Source organism: Phyllobates terribilis, unplaced genomic scaffold (assembly GCF_046119375.1).
Source record: "Phyllobates terribilis strain yellow unplaced genomic scaffold, ASM4611937v1 Scaffold_3__8_contigs__length_932513732, whole genome shotgun sequence".
NCBI lineage: Eukaryota > Metazoa > Chordata > Amphibia > Anura > Dendrobatidae > Phyllobates > Phyllobates terribilis.
The window spans coordinates 609,602,999-609,618,968 of record NW_027362763.1 but is presented as its reverse complement, the minus strand read 5'-3'; positions in this window follow the sequence as shown (position 1 = coordinate 609,618,968).

Here is a 15,970-nt window from a genome sequence, read left to right as displayed (position 1 = left end):
GGGGGCCCCACATGCATGCCGCATGTCATGGGGCCCCCCAAATGCATGCCGCATGTCATAGGGGCCCCACATGCATGACGCATGTCATGGGGGCCCCATGTGCATGCCGCATGTCATGGGGGCCCCAAATGCATGCGGCATATCATGTGGGCCCCACATGCATGGCGCATGTCATGGGGGCCCCAAATGCGTGCCGCATATCATGGGGGCCCCAAATGCATGCAGCATGTCATGGGGGCCCCACGTGCATGCCACATGTCATGGGGGGCCACATGCATGCCGCATGTCATGGGGGCCCCACTTGCATGCAGCATGTAATGGGGGATCCAAATGAATCACGCATGTCATGGGGGTCCCACATGCATGCCGCATGTCATGGGGCCCCACATGCATGTTGCATGTCATGGGGGCCCCAAATGCATGCCGCATGTCATGGCCACCCCAAATGCATGACTCATGTCATGGGGGCCCCACATGCATGCCGCAAGTCATGGGGGCCCCAAATGTATGCCGCATGTCATGAGGGTGCCGCATGCATGCAGCATCTCATGGGAGCCCCGAAGGCATTCCGCATGTCATGGGGGCCCCAAATGCATGCCGCATGTCATGGGGGGCCCACATGCATGCCGCATGTCATGGGGGCCCCACTTGCATGCAGCATGTAATGGGGGATCAAAATGCATGCTGCATGTCATGAGGGTGCCGCATGCATGCAGCATCTCATGGGAGCCCCGAAGGCATTCCGCATGTCATGGGGGCCCACATGCATGGCGCATGTCATAGGGGCCCCACATGCATGCCGCATGTTATGGGGGCCCCACATGCATGCCGCATGTTATGGGGTGCCCACATGCATGTCGCATGTCATGGGGGCCCCAAATGCATGCATCAAGTCATGGGGGCCCCAAATTCATGCCACATATCATGTGGGCCCCACTTGCATGCCGCATTTCATGGGGGCCACACGTGCATGCCGCATGTAAGGGGCATCCAAATGCATGCCGCATGTCATGGGGGTCCCAAACGCATGCAGCATGCCATGGGGGTCCCACGTGCATGGTGCATTTCATGGGGGCCCCAAATGCATGCCGCATGTCATGGGGGCCCCACGTGCATACCACATGTCTTGGGGCCCCCAAACGCATGCAGCATGCCATGGGGGTCCCACGTGCATGGTGCATTTCATGGGGGGCCCAAATGCATGACACATATCATGTGGGCTCCACGTGCATGCCGCATTTCATGGGGGCCCCGCAGGCATGCCGCATGTCACGGGGGGCCCACATGCATGCCGCATGTCATGGGGGCCCCACTTGCTTGCAGCATGTAATGGGGGATCCAAATGAATGACGCATGTCATGGGGGTCCCACATGCATGCCGCATGTCATGGGGGCCCACGTGCATACCACATGTCATGGGGGGCCACATGCATGCCGCATGTCATGGGGGCCCCACTTGCTTGCAGCATGTAATGGGGGATCCAAATGAATGACGCATGTCATGGGGGTCCCACATGCATGCCGCATGTCATGGGGGCCCACGTGCATGGCACATTTCATGGGGGCCCACATGCATGGCGCATATCATGTGGGCCCCACTTGCATGCCGCATATATTGGGGGCCCCAAATGCATGCCGCATGCCATGAGGGCCCTGCATGCATGCCGCATGTCATGGGGGCCCGCAGGCATGCCGCATGTCATGGGGGCCCCAAATGCATGCCGCATTTCATGGGGGCCACACGTGCATGCCGCATGTCATGGGGGCCCCAATTGCATGCAGCATGTAATGGGGGATCCAAATGCATGCTGCACGTCATGGGGGCCCCACGTGCATGCCGCATGTCATGGGGGCCTCACGTGCATGACACATGTCATGGGGGCCCCGAATGCATGCCTCAAGTCATGGGGGCCCCAAATGAATGCCGCATTTCATGGGGGCCCCACATGCATGCCGCATGTCTTGGGGCCCACAAATGCATGCCGCATGTCATAGGGGCCCCACATGCATGGCGCATTTCATGGGGGCCCCGAATGCATGCCTCAAGTCATGGGGGCCCCAAATGCATGCCGCATATCATGGGGTCCCACATGCATGCCACATATGATGGGGGTCCCACATGCATGCCGCATGTCATGGGTGCCCCAAATGCATGCCGCATGTCATGGCGGCCCCAAATGCATGACTCATGTCATGGGGGTCCAAATGCTTGCCGCATGTCATGGGGGCCATAACTGCATGCCGCATGTCATGGGGGCCCCACGTGCATGTCGCATTTAATGGGGGGTTCAAATGCGTTCCGCATGTCATGGGGGTCCCACATGCATGCCGCAAGTCATGGTGGCCCCAAATGCATGCCGCATATCATGGGGGCCCCACGTGCATGCCGAATGTCTTGGGGCCCACAAATCCATGCCGCATGGCATAGGGCCCCACATGCATGGCGCATTTCATGGGGGCCCCACATGCATGGCGCATGTCATGTGGGCCCCAAATGCATGCCACATGTCATGGAGGCCCCAAATGCATGCCGCATGTCATGGGGGCCCCAGATGCATGCCGCATGTCAGGGGGGCCCCACATGCATGCCGCATGTCATGGAGGCCCCACATGCATGCCGCATGTCATGGGGGCCCAAATGCTTGCCGCATGTCATGGGTTCCATAAATGTATGCCGCATGTCATGGGGGCTCCACGTGCATGCCGCATGTAATGGGTCCCCACATGCATGGAGCATGTCATGGGGGCCCCACATGCATGCCGCATGTCATGGGGGCCCCAAATGCATGCCTCAAGTCATGGGGCCCCAAATGCATGCCACATATCATGTGGGCTCCACGTGCATGCCGCATGTCATGGGGGCCCCGCAGGCATGGCACATTTCATGGGGGCCCCACATGCATGGAGCATGTCATGGGGGCCCCACATGCATGCCCCATGTCATCGGGGCCCCAAATGCATGCCTCAAGTCATGGGGCCCCAAATGCATGACACATATCACGTGGGCTCCACGTGCATGCCGCATTTCATGGGGGCCCCCCAGGCATGCCGCATGTCATGGGGGGCCCACATGCATGCCGCATGTCATGGGGGCCCCGCAGGCATGCCGCATGTCATGGGGGCCCCAAATGCATGCCGCATTTCATGGGGCCACACGTGCATGCCGCATGTAAGGGGGATCCAAATGCGTGCCGCATGTCATGGGGGTCCCACATGCATGCTGCATGTCATGGGGGGCCCACATGCATGCCGCATGTCATGGGGGCCCCACTTGCATGCAGCATGTAATGGGGGATCCAAATGCATGCTGCACGTCATGAGGGCCCCGCATGCATGCCGCATGTCATGGGGGCCCCGCAGGCATTCTACATGTCAAGGGGGCCCCAAATAAATGACGCATTTCATGGGGGCCCCACATGCATGCCGCATGTCATGGGGCCCACCAAATGCATGCCGCATGTCATAGGGGCCCCACATGCATGACGCATTTCATGGGGGCCCCAAATGCATGTCGCATGTCATGGGGCCCCACGTGCATGCCGCATGTCATGGGGGCCCCAAATGCATGCCGCATATCATGTGGGCCCCACATGTATGCCTCATGTCATGGGGGCCCCACTTGCATGCAGCATGTAATGGGGGATCGAAATGCTTGACGCATGTCATGGGGGTCCCACATGCATGCCGCATGTCATTTGGGCCCCACGTGCATACCACATGTCATGGGGGCCCCAAATGCATGCCGCATGTCCTGGGGGCCCCACATGCATGCCGCATTTCATGGGGCACCCAAATGCATGCCGCATGTCATGGGGGCCCCAAATGCATGCCGCATGTCATGGCGGCCCCAAATGCATGACTCATGTCATGGGGGCCCCACGTGCATGCCGCATGTCATGGGGGATCCAAACTCATGCCGCATGTCATTGGGGCCCCAAGCGTATGCCGCATGTCATGGGGGCCCCATGTGCATGCCACATGTAATGGGGGCCCCAAATGCATGCGGCATGTAATGGGGCCCCCAAATGCATGCCGCATGTCATGGGGGCCCCAAATGCATGCCTCAAGTCATTGGGGGCCCCAAATGCATGCCGCATGTCATGAGGGTGCCGCATGCATGCAGCATCTCATGGGAGCCCCGAAGGCATTCCGCATGTCATGGGGGCCCCACATGCATGCCGCATGTCATAGGGGCCCCACATGCATGGCGCATGTCATGGGAAGCCCACATGCATGCCACATGTCATGGGGGCCCCACATGCATGCCGCATTTCATGAGGGACCCAAATGCATGCCGCATGTCATGGGGGCCCCAAATGCATGCCCCATGTCATGGCGGCCCCAAATGCATGACTCATGTCATGGTGGCCCCACGTGCATGCCGCATGTCATGGGGGGTCCAATCTCATGCCGCATGTCATTGGGGCCCCAAGCATATGCCTCATGTCATGGGGGCTTCATGTGCATGCCACATGTAATGGGGGCCCCAAATGCATGTGTCATGTCATAGGGGCAACACGTGCATGCCGCATGCCTCGGGCACCCCAAATGCATGCAGCATGTTATGGGGGCCCATGTGCATGCCGCATGTCTCAGGTACCCCAAATGCATGCAGCATGTTATGCAGGCCCCAAATGCATGCCGCATGTCATGGGGGCCCAAATGCATGACGCATGTCATGGGGGCCCCACATGCATGCCGCATGTCATGGGGGCCCAAATGCTTGCCGCATGTCATAGTGGCCCCAAATGCATGCTGCATGTCATGATGGCCCCACGTGCATGCTGCATGTCATGGGGGCCCCACGTGCATGTCATGGGGACCATAAATGCATGCGGGATATCATGGGGCCCCACATGCATGCCACATGTCATGGGGGCCTCACGTGCATTCCGCATGTCATGGGGGCCCCACGTACATGCTGCATGTCATTGGGGCCCCGCAGGCATTCCGCATGTCATGGGGGCCTCACGTGCATTCCGCATGTCATGGGGGCCCCACGTACATGCTGCATGTCATTGGGGCCCCGCGTGCTTGCCGCATGTCATGGGGGCCCCACGTGCATGCCTCATGTCACGGGGGCCACAAATGTATGCCGCATGTCATGGGGGCCCCACGTGCATGCCGCATGTCATGGGGCCCCCCAAATGCATGCCTCATGTCATGGGGCCCCCACTTGCATGCAGCATGTAATGGGGGATCGAAATGCTTGACGCATGTCATGGGGGCCCCACATGCATGCCGCATGTCATGGGGGGCCCACATGCATGCCTCATGTCATGGGGGCCCCACTTGCATGCAGCATGTAATGGGGGATCGAAATGCTTGACGCATGTCATGGGGGTCCCACATGCATGCCGCATGTCATTGGGGCCCCACGTGCATACCACATGTCATGGGGGCCCCACGTGCATGCCGCATGTCATGGGGGATCCAAACTCATGCCGCATGTCATTGGGGCCCCAAGCGTATGCCGCATGTCATAGGGGCCCCACATGCATGCCGCATGTCTCGGGCACCTCAAATGCATGCAGCATGTTATGGGGGCCCCCCGTGCATGCCGCATGTCTCAGGTACCCCAAATGCATGCAGCATGTTATGCAGGACCCAAATGCATGCCGCATGTCATGGGGGCCCCAAATGAATGCCACATGTCATGGCGGCCCCAAATGAATGACTCAGGTTATGGGGGCCCCACGTGCATGCCGCATGTCATGGGGGACCCAAGCGTATACCACATGTCATGGGGGCCCCATGTGCATGCCGCATGTCTCGGGCACCCCAAATACATGCAGCATGTCATGGGGGCCCCACGTGCATGCCGCATGTCTCAGGTACCCCAAATGCATGCCGCATGTCATGGGGCCCCACATGCATGGAGCATATCATGGGGGCCCCACATGCATGCCGCATGTCATGGGGGCCCCAAATGCAGGCCGCATGTCATGGGGCCTCCACATGCATGCCGCATGTCATGGGGGCCCCACGTGCATGGCGTATTTCATGGGGGCCCACATGCATGGCGCATGTCATAGGGGCCCCACATGCATGCCGCATGTTATGGGGGCCCCACATGCATGCCGCATGTCATGGGGGCCCCAAATGCATGCCACATTTCATGGGGGCCACACGTGCATGCCGCATGTAAGGGGGATCCAAATGCATGCCGCATGTCATGGGGGTCCCACATGCATGCCGCATGTCATGGGGGCCCACGTGCATGGCGCATTTCATGGGGGCCCACATGCATGGCGCATATCATGTGGGCCCCACTTGCATGCCGCATATATTGGGGGCCCCAAATGCATGCCGCATGCCATGAGGGCCCCGCATGCATGCCGCATGTCATGGGGGCCCGCAGGCATGCCACATGTCATGGGGGCCCCAAATGCATGCCGCATTTCATGGGGGCCACACGTGCATGCCGCATGTCATGGGGGTCCCAATTGCATGCAGCATGTAATGGGGGATCCAAATGCATGCTGCACGTCATGGGGGCCCCACGTGCATGCCGCATGTCATGGGGGCCTCACGTGCATTCCACATGTCATGGGGGCCCCGAATGCATGCCTCAAGTCATGGGGGCCCCAAATGAATGGCGCATTTCATGGGGGCCCCACATGCATGCCGCATGTCTTGGGGCCCACAATTGCATGCCGCATGTCATAGGGGCCCCACATGCATGGCGCATTTCATGGGGGCCCCGAATGCATGCCTCAAGTCATGGGGGCCCCAAATGCATGCCGCATATCATGGGGGTCCCACATGCATGCCACATATGATGGGGGTCCCACATGCATGCCGCATGTCATGGGGGCCACAAATGCATGCCGCATGTCATAGTGGCCCCAGATGCATGCTGCATGTCATGAGGGCCCCACGTGCATGCCGCATGTCATAGGGGCCCCAATTGCATGCCGCATGTCATAGGGGCCCCACATGCATGGCGCATGTCATAGTGGCCCCAGATGCATGCTGCATGTCATGAGGGCCCCACGTGCATGCCGCATGTCATAGGGGCCCCAATTGCATGCCGCATGTCATAGGGGCCCCACATGCATGCCGCATGTCAAGGGGTCCCAAATGCATGCCACATGTCATGGGGGCCCAAATGCATGCCGCATGTAATGGGGGGCCCACATGCATGCCGCATGTCATGGGGGCCCCATGTGCATGCCGCATGTAATGGGGGCCCAAAATGCATGCCTCAAGTCATGGGGGCCCCACATGCATGCTTCATATCATGGGGGCCCCACGTGCATGCCGCATTTCATGGTGGCCCCACGTGCATGTCGCATGTCATGGGGCCCCCCAAATGCATGCAGCATGTCTTGGGGCCCACAAATGCATGTCATAGGGGCCCCACATGCATGGCGCATTTCATGGATGCCCCACATGCATGCGCAAGTCATGGGGGCCCCAAATGTGTGCCGCATATCATGGGGGCCCCAAATGCATGCAGCATGTCATGGGGGCCCCACGTACATGCCACATGTCATGGGGGGCACACATGCATGCCGCATGTCATGGGGCCCCACTTGCATGCAGCATGTCATAGGGGCCCCACATGCATGGTGCATGTCATAGGGGGCCCCACATGCATGCCGCATGTCATGGAGGCCCCAAATGCATGCCGCATGTCATGGGGGCCCCAGATGAATGCCGCATGTCAGGGGGGCCCCACATGCATGCCGCATGTCATAGGGGGCCCCACATGCATGCCGCATGTCATGGGGGCCCAAATGCTTGCCGCATGTCATGGGTTCCATAAATGTATGCCGCATGTCATGGGGGCCCAACGTGCATGCCGCATGTATTGGGGGCCCCAAATTCATCCCGCATGTCATGAGGGCCCCGCATGCATGCCGCATGTCATGGGGGCCCGCAGGTATTTTGCATGTCATGGGGGCCCCACATGCATGCCGCATTTCATGGGTGATCCAAACTCATGCCGCATGTCATTGGGGCCCAAATGCATGCCATATGTCATGGGGGCTCCACGTGCATGCCGCATGTCATGGGGGCCCCAAATGCATGCCTCAAGTCATGGGGCCCCAAATGCATGCCACATATCATGTGGGCTCCACGTGCATGCCGCATGTCATGGGGGCCCCGCAGGCATGGCACATTTCATGGGGGCCCCACATGCATGGAGCATGTCATGGGGGCCCCACATGCATGCCCCATGTCATCGGGGCCCCAAATGCATGCCTCAAGTCATGGGGCCCCAAATGCATGACACATATCACGTGGGCCCCCCGTGCATGCCGCATGTCATGGGGGTCCCACATGCATGCTGCATTTCATGGGGGCCCCACATGCATGCCGCATGTCATGGGGCCCCCCAAATGCATGCCGCATGTCATAGGGGCCCCACATGCATGACGCATGTCATGGGGGCCCCATGTGCATGCCGCATGTCATGGGGGCCCCAAATGCATGCGGCATATCATGTGGGCCCCACATGCATGGCGCATGTCATGGGGGCCCCAAATGCGTGCCGCATATCATGGGGGCCCCAAATGCATGCAGCATGTCATGGGGGCCCCACGTGCATGCCACATGTCATGGGGGGCCACATGCATGCCGCATATCATGGGGGCCCCACTTGCATGCAGCATGTAATGGGGGATCCAAATAAATCACGCATGTCATGGGGGTCCCACATGCATGCCGCATGTCATGGGGCCCCACATGCATGTTGCATGTCATGGGGGCCCCAAATGCATGCCGCATGTCATGGCCACCCCAAATGCATGACTCATGTCATGGGGGCCCCACATGCATGCCGCAAGTCATGGGGGCCCCAAATGTATGCCGCATGTCATGGGGGCCCCACTTGCATGCAGCATGTAATGGGGGATCAAAATGCATGCTGCATGTCATGAGGGTGCCGCATGCATGCAGCATCTCATGGGAGCCCCGAAGGCATTCCGCATGTCATGGGGGCCCCAAATGCATGCCGCATGTCATGGGGGGCCCACATGCATGCCGCATGTCATGGGGGCCCCACTTGCATGCAGCATGTAATGGGGGATCAAAATGCATGCTGCATGTCATGAGGGTGCCGCATGCATGCAGCATCTCATGGGAGCCCCGAAGGCATTCCGCATGTCATGGGGGCCCACATGCATGGCGCATGTCATAGGGGCCCCACATGCATGCCGCATGTTATGGGGGCCCCACATGCATGCCGCATGTTATGGGGGCCCCACATGCATGTCGCATGTCATGGGGGCCCCAAATGCATGCCTCAAGTCATGGGGGCCCCAAATTCATGCCACATATCATGTGGGCCCCACTTGCATGCCGCATTTCATGGGGGCCACACGTGCATGCCGCATGTAAGGGGCATCCAAATGCATGCCGCATGTCATGGGGGTCCCAAACGCATGCAGCATGCCATGGGGGTCCCACGTGCATGGTGCATTTCATGGGGGCCCCAAATGCATGCCGCATGTCATGGGGGCCCCACGTGCATACCACATGTCTTGGGGCCCCCAAACGCATGCAGCATGCCATGGGGGTCCCACGTGCATGGTGCATTTCATGGGGGCCCCAAATGCATGACACATATCATGTGGGCTCCACGTGCATGCCGCATTTCATGGGGGCCCCGCAGGCATGCCGCATGTCACGGGGGGCCCACATGCATGCCGCATGTCATGGGGGCCCCACTTGCTTGCAGCATGTAATGGGGGATCCAAATGAATGACGCATGTCATGGGGGTCCCACATGCATGCCGCATGTCATGGGGGCCCACGTGCATACCACATGTCATGGGGGGCCACATGCATGCCGCATGTCATGGGGGCCCCACTTGCTTGCAGCATGTAATGGGGGATCCAAATGAATGACGCATGTCATGGGGGTCCCACATGCATGCCGCATGTCATGGGGGCCCACGTGCATGCCACATGTCATGGGGGGCCACATGCATGCCGCATGTCATGGGGGCCCCACTTGCTTGCAGCATGTAATGGGGGATCGAAATGAATGACGCATGTCATGGGGGCCCCGCAGGCATGCCGCATGTCATGGGGGGCCCACATGCATGGCACATTTCATGGGGCCCCAAATGCATGACACATATCACGTGGGCTCCACGTGCATGCCGCATTTCATGGGGGCCCCGCAGGCATGCCGCATGTCATGGGGGCCCACATGCATGGCACATTTCATGGGGGCCCCAAATGCATGCCACATGTCATGAGGGCCCCGCATGCATGCCGCATGTCATGGGGGCCCCGCAGGCATGCCGCATGTCATGGGGGCCCCAAATGCATGCCGCATTTCATGGGGCCACACGTGCATGCCGCATGTAAGGGGGATCCAAATGCGTGCCGCATGTCATGGGGGTCCCACATGCATGCTGCATGTCATGGGGGGCCCACATGCATGCCGCATGTCATGGGGGCCCCACTTGCATGCAGCATGTAATGGTGGATCCAAATGCATGCTGCACGTCATGAGGGCCCTGCATGCATGCCGCATGTCATGGGGGCCCCGCAGGCATTCCACATGTCAGGGGGGCCCCAAATAAATGACGCATTTCATGGGGGCCCCACATGCATGCCGCATGTCATGGGGCCCACCAAATGCATGCCGCATGTCATAGGGGCCCCACATGCATGACGCATTTCATGGGGGCCCCAAATGCATGTCGCATGTCATGGGGGCCCCACGTGCATGCCGCATGTCATGGGGGCCCCAAATACATGCCGCATATCATGTGGGCCCCACATGCATGGCGCATGTCATGGGGGCCCCAAATGCGTGCCGCATATCATGGGGGCCCCAAATGCATGCAGCATGTCATGGGGGCCCCACGTGCATGCCACATGTCATGGGGGGCCACATGCATGCCGCATGTCATGGGGGCCCCACTTGCATGCAGCATGTAATGGGGGATCCAAATGAATCACGCATGTCATGGGGGTCCCACATGCATGCCGCATGTCATGGGGCCCCCCAAATGCATGCCGCATGTCATAGGGGCCCCACATGCATGCCGCATGTCATGGGGGGCCCACATGCATGCCTCATGTCATGGGGGCCCCACTTGCATGCAGCATGTAATGGGGGATCGAAATGCTTGACGCATGTCATGGGGGCCCCACATGCATGCCGCATGTCATGGGGGGCCCACATGCATGCCTCATGTCATGGGGGCCCCACTTGCATGCAGCATGTAATGGGGGATCGAAATGCTTGACGCATGTCATGGGGGTCCCACATGCATGCCGCATGTCATTGGGGCCCCACGTGCATACCACATGTCATGGGGGCCCCACGTGCATGCCGCATGTCATGGGGGATCCAAACTCATGCCGCATGTCATTGGGGCCCCAAGCGTATGCCGCATGTCATAGGGGCCCCACATGCATGCCGCATGTCTCGGGCACCTCAAATGCATGCAGCATGTTATGGGGGCCCCACGTGCATGCCGCATGTCTCAGGTACCCCAAATGCATGCAGCATGTTATGCAGGACCCAAATGCATGCCGCATGTCATGGGGGCCCCAAATGAATGCCACATGTCATGGCGGCCCCAAATGAATGACTCAGGTTATGGGGGCGCCACGTGCATGCCGCATGTCATGGGGGACCCAAGCGTATACCACATGTCATGGGGGCCCCATGTGCATGCCGCATGTCTCGGGCACCCCAAATACATGCAGCATGTCATGGGGGCCCCACGTGCATGCCGCATGTCTCAGGTACCCCAAATGCATGCCGCATGTCATGGGGCCCCACATGCATGGAGCATATCATGGGGGCCCCACATGCATGCCGCATGTCATGGGGGCCCCAAATGCAGGCCGCATGTCATGGGGCCTCCACATGCATGCCGCATGTCATGGGGGCCCCACGTGCATGGCGTATTTCATGGGGGCCCACATGCATGGCGCATGTCATAGGGGCCCCACATGCATGCCGCATGTTATGGGGGCCCCACATGCATGCCGCATGTCATGGGGGCCCCAAATGCATGCCACATTTCATGGGGGCCACACGTGCATGCCGCATGTAAGGGGGATCCAAATGCATGCCGCATGTCATGGGGGTCCCACATGCATGCCGCATGTCATGGGGGCCCACGTGCATGGCGCATTTCATGGGGGCCCACATGCATGGCGCATATCATGTGGGCCCCACTTGCATGCCGCATATATTGGGGGCCCCAAATGCATGCCGCATGCCATGAGGGCCCCGCATGCATGCCGCATGTCATGGGGGCCCGCAGGCATGCCACATGTCATGGGGGCCCCAAATGCATGCCGCATTTCATGGGGGCCACACGTGCATGCCGCATGTCATGGGGGTCCCAATTGCATGCAGCATGTAATGGGGGATCCAAATGCATGCTGCACGTCATGGGGGCCCCACGTGCATGCCGCATGTCATGGGGGCCTCACGTGCATTCCACATGTCATGGGGGCCCCGAATGCATGCCTCAAGTCATGGGGGCCCCAAATGAATGGCGCATTTCATGGGGGCCCCACATGCATGCCGCATGTCTTGGGGCCCACAATTGCATGCCGCATGTCATAGGGGCCCCACATGCATGGCGCATTTCATGGGGGCCCCGAATGCATGCCTCAAGTCATGGGGGCCCCAAATGCATGCCGCATATCATGGGGGTCCCACATGCATGCCACATATGATGGGGGTCCCACATGCATGCCGCATGTCATGGGGGCCACAAATGCATGCCGCATGTCATAGTGGCCCCAGATGCATGCTGCATGTCATGAGGGCCCCACGTGCATGCCGCATGTCATAGGGGCCCCAATTGCATGCCGCATGTCATAGGGGCCCCACATGCATGGCGCATGTCATAGTGGCCCCAGATGCATGCTGCATGTCATGAGGGCCCCACGTGCATGCCGCATGTCATAGGGGCCCCAATTGCATGCCGCATGTCATAGGGGCCCCACATGCATGCCGCATGTCAAGGGGTCCCAAATGCATGCCACATGTCATGGGGGCCCAAATGCATGCCGCATGTAATGGGGGCCCCACATGCATGCCGCATGTCATGGGGGCCCCATGTGCATGCCGCATGTAATGGGGGCCCAAAATGCATGCCTCAAGTCATGGGGGCCCCACATGCATGCTTCATATCATGGGGGCCCCACGTGCATGCCGCATTTCATGGTGGCCCCACGTGCATGTCGCATGTCATGGGGCCCCCCAAATGCATGCAGCATGTCTTGGGGCCCACAAATGCATGTCATAGGGGCCCCACATGCATGGCGCATTTCATGGATGCCCCACATGCATGCGCAAGTCATGGGGGCCCCAAATGTGTGCCGCATATCATGGGGGCCCCAAATGCATGCAGCATGTCATGGGGGCCCCACGTACATGCCACATGTCATGGGGGGCACACATGCATGCCGCATGTCATGGGGCCCCACTTGCATGCAGCATGTCATAGGGGCCCCACATGCATGGTGCATGTCATAGGGGGCCTCACATGCATGCCGCATGTCATGGAGGCCCCAAATGCATGCCGCATGTCATGGGGGCCCCAGATGAATGCCGCATGTCAGGGGGGCCCCACATGCATGCCGCATGTCATAGGGGGCCCCACATGCATGCCGCATGTCATGGGGGCCCAAATGCTTGCCGCATGTCATGGGTTCCATAAATGTATGCCGCATGTCATGGGGGCCCAACGTGCATGCCGCATGTATTGGGGGCCCCAAATTCATCCCGCATGTCATGAGGGCCCCGCATGCATGCCGCATGTCATGGGGGCCCGCAGGTATTTTGCATGTCATGGGGGCCCCACATGCATGCCGCATTTCATGGGTGATCCAAACTCATGCCGCATGTCATTGGGGCCCAAATGCATGCCATATGTCATGGGGGCTCCACGTGCATGCCGCATGTCATGGGGGCCCCAAATGCATGCCTCAAGTCATGGGGCCCCAAATGCATGCCACATATCATGTGGGCTCCACGTGCATGCCGCATGTCATGGGGGCCCCGCAGGCATGGCACATTTCATGGGGGCCCCACATGCATGGAGCATGTCATGGGGGCCCCACATGCATGCCCCATGTCATCGGGGCCCCAAATGCATGCCTCAAGTCATGGGGCCCCAAATGCATGACACATATCACGTGGGCCCCCCGTGCATGCCGCATGTCATGGGGGTCCCACATGCATGCTGCATTTCATGGGGGCCCCACATGCATGCCGCATGTCATGGGGCCCCCCAAATGCATGCCGCATGTCATAGGGGCCCCACATGCATGACGCATGTCATGGGGGCCCCATGTGCATGCCGCATGTCATGGGGGCCCCAAATGCATGCGGCATATCATGTGGGCCCCACATGCATGGCGCATGTCATGGGGGCCCCAAATGCGTGCCGCATATCATGGGGGCCCCAAATGCATGCAGCATGTCATGGGGGCCCCACGTGCATGCCACATGTCATGGGGGGCCACATGCATGCCGCATATCATGGGGGCCCCACTTGCATGCAGCATGTAATGGGGGATCCAAATAAATCACGCATGTCATGGGGGTCCCACATGCATGCCGCATGTCATGGGGCCCCACATGCATGTTGCATGTCATGGGGGCCCCAAATGCATGCCGCATGTCATGGCCACCCCAAATGCATGACTCATGTCATGGGGGCCCCACATGCATGCCGCAAGTCATGGGGGCCCCAAATGTATGCCGCATGTTATGGGGGCCCCACTTGCATGCAGCATGTAATGGGGGATCAAAATGCATGCTGCATGTCATGAGGGTGCCGCATGCATGCAGCATCTCATGGGAGCCCCGAAGGCATTCCGCATGTCATGGGGGCCCCAAATGCATGCCGCATGTCATGGGGGGCCCACATGCATGCCGCATGTCATGGGGCCCCACTTGCATGCAGCATGTAATGGGGGATCAAAATGCATGCTGCATGTCATGAGGGTGCCGCATGCATGCAGCATCTCATGGGAGCCCCGAAGGCATTCCGCATGTCATGGGGGCCCACATGCATGGCGCATGTCATAGGGGCCCCACATGCATGCCGCATGTTATGGGGGCCCCACATGCATGCCGCATGTTATGGGGGCCCCACATGCATGTCGCATGTCATGGGGGCCCCAAATGCATGCCTCAAGTCATGGGGGCCCCAAATTCATGCCACATATCATGTGGGCCCCACTTGCATGCCGCATTTCATGGGGGCCACACGTGCATGCCGCATGTAAGGGGCATCCAAATGCATGCCGCATGTCATGGGGGTCCCAAACGCATGCAGCATGCCATGGGGGTCCCACGTGCATGGTGCATTTCATGGGGGCCCCAAATGCATGCCGCATGTCATGGGGGCCCCACGTGCATACCACATGTCTTGGGGCCCCCAAACGCATGCAGCATGCCATGGGGGTCCCACGTGCATGGTGCATTTCATGGGGGCCCCAAATGCATGACACATATCATGTGGGCTCCACGTGCATGCCGCATTTCATGGGGGCCCCGCAGGCATGCCGCATGTCACGGGGGGCCCACATGCATGCCGCATGTCATGGGGGCCCCACTTGCTTGCAGCATGTAATGGGGGATCCAAATGAATGACGCATGTCATGGGGGTCCCACATGCATGCCGCATGTCATGGGGGCCCACGTGCATACCACATGTCATGGGGGGCCACATGCATGCCGCATGTCATGGGGGCCCCACTTGCTTGCAGCATGTAATGGGGGATCCAAATGAATGACGCATGTCATGGGGGTCCCACATGCATGGCGCATATCATGTGGGCCCCACTTGCATGCCGCATATATTGGGGGCCCCAAATGCATGCCGCATGCCATGAGGGCCCTGCATGCATGCCGCATGTCATGGGGGCCCGCAGGCATGCCGCATGTCATGGGGGCCCCAAATGCATGCCGCATTTCATGGGGGCCACACGTGCATGCCGCATGTCATGGGGGCCCCAATTG